The following is a 7,449-nucleotide window of genomic DNA, read 5'->3' as shown; positions in this document are numbered from 1 at the left end:
AACGGAAACAGCCCGACTGCCACCAGGCACGGGGTCACCCCCGGGATGTGTCCCCTCTCCTCCGCCTTCCGCTGAGCTCTGCCAGCATCTCCCCTGGGCGCTGCCGGGACGGGCCCTGCCAAGGACAGAGACGCCAGGAATAGAAGGAGGTGGATTTCTCATTCCTTTGGTTCCACACAGCTCCATGCCCATGGCTGGCAGAGTAATGATGCTCCACAGGTACCTGGCACAGACCCTCAGGCAGGTGACACGTTGGGGCCTATGCCCTAGAGTGCCCATCCTGCTGCTGGGAGAGACTGGGAAGGGTCATGAGGAGACCTCAGGGCTGGCTGCACCCCACGTTCTGCTGCAGGGGCTGGGGTCTGGCTGCATCTCAGTGCCTCGCTGGTGCCCAATGGCAGCTGCACCATCTAGAGGAGAAACGGGTCCTCAAGCAGAGCCCAGACCCAGGCAGGCAAAAGGATGAGCAGGGCAGCCTGGTCGCCGGCGAGCTGCAAATCCTTCATCGAGGTGCCATGTGAGTGATTTCAGGGTCTCATGAATGAGCCCAGATGGCCCATCTATCCCAGAGAATGGGAACAGGGGGAATAGGATTCAAAGATCCTGTCTGTGCCTGCTTTACATGTGACTGATCTCTGCTGGCTGCAAGGAACAGGGCAAAGGAGAGGGGAAAAATAAATTAAAAATCTCCAGTCTGCAGTCAAGCTGACCACACACCCCCGAGCTGGGAATCAACAGCCCTGAAAGCAATTTCGTCGCTCAGCTGGACCTGTATTACTTCTCTCTCTCTGAACAGATGTGCCAGTGACACTCATCTGAATTACCACGGTGGAGATTCGAGTGGGTGATGAAAAGCTCCCCCTCCTCCCACTCTGGGCTCCCGGCTCCCCCTTCCCCAGGGTGCTGAGGCCAAGCCACTGCCCAGCACTCCAAATGAGTGGCAGGTTTCTGCCAACAGCAGCTCTTCCCGTGTGCTGGAGATGTCCCCAGAGAGAGGTTTGGGGACCGAACCATCAGGGCCAGCCCCACTGGTATCCAGAGGAAAAGGAGGCTGCGCTCCATGGGATTGGCTGTGCCAATCCGCCAACCATGGATGTCCCAGCTCCCAGGAGTAGGGGTCTGCACTCTGCCACCCACCAGATCACCCACCTCCTGCCCTGCAGGAGCTGGAAGAACCCATGCTTGGATTTGCATGAGATGTGAGGGCTTCACCCTCCTTTACAGCCCCCAGCAGCAGAAGGGGATGTAGGAGCTCCATTCCCACTGATTTTATATTTTCTTTCCGTGCAACTCAGGCCCCTGCCGACTGTGCAAGTCACAAGGAAACGTTGATCACATCACAAATACAATCACCAACACGTCTCAGCTCTCAATCTGCCTCGTTTGCTGACACCCAGTTTTCTCCTCCTCCTCCTCCCACTTGCTCCTTGCAGCCGGTTCCTTCCTCCCGGCCTGCAGCACGTACGGCTACAAGCTGCTCCGGCTTTCCCAGCCCACACGCGGCTCCAGGCACACACAGCCCGCCCGAGGTGCTGCCTCCACACCTTCCCTGGCATGCCCGTGGGTTTTCCTGAGCCTCAGCCAAGCTGGGAAGCAAGCAGGGAAGCCTGGCCAAGGGTCAGACCCAGCCCTTGCCCCGCATTGCGTAGGATGCAGCGAGCAAAACGCAAAGCACGACAGGGAATGGGCTTGTGCTTCCCTCTGGTTCTCCCAGACAAGTTGGGCAGTGCCAGGTACTGGTACATTGTTGGACCTGCTCTGTGATCCACATTTTGGGTGAGGGTTTGTAGCCCCACACTGTTGTCTCAGGTTGGCAGCTCCTGGTGCCACAGAGCCAGCGTCTCTGGGGGTGCTGGATGGATCACAGAGCATTTGGGTCATTCTCCAAGGGGCTCAGGCCACTGCCAGAGAATTCAAGATTAGGATTAGGAAACACTTTAAAAGATTGTCAATGCCAGCAGCACACACCCCATCCAGGAGAAAGCACCTCTCTAAATACCATGTTTTATTAATGCTTACTAGAAGGACAGCTTTTGATCTCGTTCTCTGTTTCCAAAGCCATTATGGATCTGTTGCACTGGAGGCATTTGCAGTGCCCAGTCAATACTCCTCCATCCCTGACAGCTCTGCAGGATGGGAGGGTGAATCTGACACTGCACTTAGGCCAAAATTCCCATCACTGGACACGTGCCATGCCCTAAAAGCCCCACAAAAAGCAAGAGTGTGCGGGGATGTGAATGTGGAGTGTGAGCAGCTGCATCTTGCACAAAGCAGGGGTAGTCAGGGCTCCTGCCCTCCCCCTCTCCAGGCTGGAGCACTGGGAGGTGCCTTTGGCCCACTGGGAGAGCAGAATTAGGACTAGGAAAAAAATAAATACTTCAAATATAGCTAATACCCAGTTTGCCTGAAACTTCTCCTGGGAGGTCCCTTCACCCTCCAGAGCAGCAGGGAGGCTTTGGCTCTGCACGGCTGCTCTGCTGAGGGGGATTCATTCTGTGCTGTTTTGCTGGAGAAGAACCCAAGCCAAAAGATTTCACAGACTCCCCCATTCCAGCGTGTTTTTTCAGTCTGGTGAAAATTCAAAACAGTGGTGATCTTTGTTTTGATCCAAAACTTGTTTAAGGAAACATTTTGGCCACTGAGCCCGAGTAGCAGCTGTCTGCAAATCCGTAATCAAAACTTGTTTGTGCAAAGAGCACTTGGCAATTGCAAAGGTGTCAGTGAATAAAATGGATGGGCTGTGCCCCCTGGCCCTTGTAAGTCCCTCTGCCCACCCTGGGGCCACTGGACAGGCAGCATCCTGTGGTGGCACCATGGGCTCAACCCACTCCACAGGGACCTCACTTCCTTTGTGCCACACTTCAGACAGAGACTTTGAACACCAGCCAGTGCCCTGTTGTGAATTCACTGCAGAGAGGTTTTGCTTGTTTGCAGCCAAGAGAGTCCACAGATGCTAAAAATAGAGTACTCCTTGAAGGTGATCTGAAAAGCTTTCCTATATGGGAAGATGCCTCTTAAAAACACTGGCTTGGTGCTAATGGGGGCTGGGACAGTGCTCAGGATGCCTCTGCTGAGATTCAGGAGTTGCTCCATGAAGATAATCCAGCAGACCTTTGGCTCATGGGGAGCTGCAGGGATGCTCCTGGGCAAGCAGCTGGGCAGAAAAGGTGCTCTGTAAATTCAGGACCTGATAACTGCAGACGGACAAGTCCCTGGCTATGCTGGGATTCCTCAGCAGAGGAGTCAGAGGAGCAGTAATGAGGGGAGCTGGAGCACGATGTGTTTTCTTTCCCTCCCCCAGCCCCCTTAAAGCTCTCAGCAATTGCAGCACAAAGTCAAAGCAGAACAGTTTTCTTTTGAAATATATAGCAAGTGCAGCATCTCTGTTTCATTCTGGTTTTTCTTCTTGTAGCAGGGCAGGTCTCTATCCCACGGTGCATCTTTGATCTTGCCCCTTAAATAGGCCATTTTAAAGCTCACAGACCCCTTTTCATCACCATCCAGCTTGGCTCGTGGCACCTAACACCCGTGTTTATATCCTGGCTCGTGGCTGAAATCAAAGTGTTGCTGTGGGAAACTCTGCACATGGTTCATTAAAAAGTAAAAAAGGACTTTCTGTCTCTGAATGAATCCCCATGTGTTCAACAGAGCTCCCCAAGCCCTGAGATGCAGGAAATATCCGAGCTGCCCCCGCACCTTGCACTCATGTTGCTGGCAGGGCTTGGCACTAACCATCAACGCTAAATTCCAACTGCTCATCCCAAGAGGATGATGGACAAGGTGGAAAGAGGCCCATCACTGCTCTGGCAGTGCTCCTGCAGAGCCAAAAGCAGAAGGAAGGAGCTACTGGAACCAAAAGAGCTGACCTGAGGAATGTAATTAGATGAGATCTAAAACACAAACATGCTGCAAAACCCAGCAGCTTTGGGGCAGGAGTTGCTGCCTGTGGATGCTCATTCTGCAGCCCTGGGATGAGCAGTGGCTCTGGAGGAATCCCAGCTTGTAAAGCCTGGGCCAAGGCCAGCAGAAGGTCTCCTTCAGTGGCCCAGTGAGCACCACATCACCCAGTCTGTCCTTTCTGGGTAGGAGCCATAGGCAAGAGAGCAGCTGACACCCCAGACAAGCCACACCAGCTCTCATATTCTCATATCCTCCTCGAAATCCCAGAAACCAGAGACTGAGCCGATAAGAGTCTGACACCTAATGGGCACAAGCAGAATTGTGACAAGCACAGGATCCAGCTGGAAATGTCCTTGTGGGAATACAGACAGCATTGCCTCCGAGCAAAGCCTGCGGAGGTGGACGGAAAGGGGAGATTTGTGTAAGGAAAACTCTTAAAAGCCTTCACTGCCCATGTCCATGATTGTAAACATGAAAAATTTATAATTTAACCTAGATAGGAGTGAGTCATACAAAAACTATTAGAAGGTTCCAGGTACAGAATATGAGAGAGGTGCTATCACTTAGAATCATAGAATGGTTTGGGTTGGAAAGGACCTTAAAGCCCATCCAGTCCCACCCCCTGACATGGGCAGGGACACCTTCCACTAGACCAGGGTGCTCCAAACCCCATCCAAACTTCCAGGGATGAGATAGTCACAACTTCTCTGGGCAACCAGTGCCAGGGCCTTACCACCCTCACAGGGAAGAACTTCTTCCCAGTATCCAATCTAAAGCTACTCTTTCAGTTTGAAGCCATTCCCCCTTGTCCTGTCCCTACAGTTCCTGTTAAAAACACCTTTCAAAATTTCCTTTGAAATTTTAGAGGTCTCTGCCCTATGACAGCAAGGAAAGGTCAGGGTTACCTCTCGGCACTAAATTGTGTTTCTCAGGTTGTGTTCTTATGCCAGATACTCTGGGAATTACTATGGAAAAGGGATATCTTCCAAAGCAATGATCTGTGCCCCATAGAGACCTTCAGTTACACTTTGTGTAGTGGTCAGTAATGAATGGGAAGTTGATCAGATTTGACTCAAAAACATTAAATGCATTCTGTAACCTGCCTCTGTGCTATACATACAACTTCATTTGCTTCATGGAGCCAGTGGGTTTCTTTCCTTTAAAAAAATCTGTCAACCAAAGGCCATTTTCAGCAACAGTGTCTTCCAAGGCAAGAGCTTTCCAGAACTGAGCTCCACCAAGAAGTGCCCTCAGACCTCCTCCTGCCCCTGGTGCTGCTTCCCTGGGCAGCATCCAGCCCTGCTGTAAGGAAGCTCACACCATCTCTGCTCCATTCAGAAGGTAAATAGAAATGTTCAATACCCAGCGCCGCTTTCTGGCAGATTTCACAGGCATCTTTCTTCCTTTTTTCCTAAATTAGATCTTTCTATTATAACTTCAGGGCCTCATGAGTCTCCTTGGCATTTATTAAATAACAACTAAGCTCTTCAATTTGCCATGTTCCTACATGCTGCAGTTGTTCTCCATCTAAGAAATTGTCTGAGATTAAACTGAAGGAGCTGAACGTGGCAGGGGGATGTTGGAGCTGGACCAGTACTGGGTGTCCTGAAGTGATATACAAACCCCAAATACTTGGGGTCAGGGAAAATCAAGGTTCAGCCTGGACTCCATGTCCACCTTCTTTCCTCGCTGCTTCTTCCACCAAAAACTCAGTGATCACTGCAGGATTGCACTGTCGTGGATCAGATTTGCCCCAAAACTCAACTACGTGCTTGGGGAATGCAAAACTGCCACCAGCAGAGAAAAGGACTTCCTTCATGTCCTAGGCATGGCTATGCCTCATATTCCCAGGGAAGCAGCAGCACAGCAGACATGCCCAGTGTTTTAACACGGCTCCATGTAGGAACTGTAATTGGCCACAAAGCCACAGGTTACCTGACAACAAGAACTGTGAGGTGAGCCCTTTTATTCCTACTAGTTTGGTTTTAATCTTGTCGTTTCTCTTGCTGGGGAAAAAAAAAAATAACAAAAACCATCACCTGAGCTCTGGTTTCAGCCTCTGATAACCCATAGCCTTTAAGGTACCCTGAGCCACCTGTAATGAGCACCTGTTCCTACCCCCTGCAATAAGCTGCAAATGGGATGAGAAGATCCGGAGGTCAGGGGAGATGTTTCTTTTCGGGAACATGAATGTTTCCCTGCCATTCCAGCCATCCTAACAAGGGGTCCAATTAGTGCTCGTGACTTTGCCATCAGTCCAGAGGGGACGCAGGGATGGGGACCACTGCTCTCATTTCCGCAAAGATTACGGATCAGGAAGACAAATCATCCCTAATGGGACCTCGGGGAGAGGCTCTGCTCTTCTTTCAAGTCGAAGTGGCACATGGGGGCCACTTGCTCTGCAGAGCCATGAGTGCCACCTCGGCTGGTGACGGCAGAGCTCTCCAGCAGCATCCAGCCTCCCCCCTTCCAAGCAACTGCATGTGCACAAAAAACATTTATCAGGCTTCTGGCCATAGCTTTGACTTTAATTTTATTTTAAAAGTGCATTCACATGTAAATTGACTTGGCCCGAGAGGATACATGAATACAAGAGCCCTTTCTTTTCCCTGCTGTGGCACTGGGAGGAATATGGTGAGCGGAGCAAAGTTTCCTCACCTCCAGGCTGCAATTCTGCAGCAAAAGAAAAGCAAGTTCATTGTTTCCTTCTGCACACAGATGCTGGCTCTGCTGTTTTCAGCAGCCTCGTTCAAGCGAGCCAGTTCAGAATACAAAAGCACGTTACATATCCCAGGGACAGGAACACACAGGCAAAAGTCTTATTGGCTCTGTTTTATCTGTTGTAAGAGCAGGAGATACATTAATATGAGTTTGTAACTGTGTATGATGCTTTGAAACACACTCCTATCCCACAGTCCCAAGGTCAGACTTGGTTTGGTGGTAGAGGATTCCTGGAGGGGGGTAAAAAAATTAGAATGTGAAGTTGGAGACCAGGAAAGCACACAATTCATCAGGGCCTGAAAATACGCGTGCTCCCCAAGAACCTCTGGGATAAAAACAGGCGGAAATCTGTCCCACAGCACTCACCATATGTCATGTTGTGATGTGTTGCCACAGAGTGAACACAAAAAGAGCACAACACTCTCAGTCAGCCCATTTTCAGCCTGGGACCTTTTGTACCTGCTGTCCCCCTCTGCCATTTGACATCTCCCAGCCTGAGCATTTTTCCCGTGATTTTGGCAACACCCCCCCCCCAAAAAAAAGATACTGGTTTCCTCTGCAGCATCGCAGGTGTGTTCAAGCCCCACAGGGAAAAAAAGCAACACACTGACAAAGCGAAAACGGGCAGCACCTTGCATCGAGGCACTGCCTTTTTGTTTGCCAGAAACTAGGAATGGAAATGCTTGTGGGGATTTATAGGCTGAGAGTTATGACTCACTCTGTGTGTGTTTTAGTGAACGAGCAGGTTGGAACGGGTATCCCGAAAGGAAGGATGCCGGCACAGGGGTGGCAGCGCATCCTCGGGGAAAGCCCGGGATGCACGGGAAT

This window comes from Manacus vitellinus, unplaced genomic scaffold (assembly GCF_001715985.3).
Source record: "Manacus vitellinus isolate BGI_N305 unplaced genomic scaffold, ASM171598v3 scaffold_27_pilon, whole genome shotgun sequence".
In the NCBI taxonomy this organism is placed as follows: Eukaryota; Metazoa; Chordata; class Aves; order Passeriformes; family Pipridae; genus Manacus; species Manacus vitellinus.
This window is presented reverse-complemented; position numbering follows the sequence as displayed.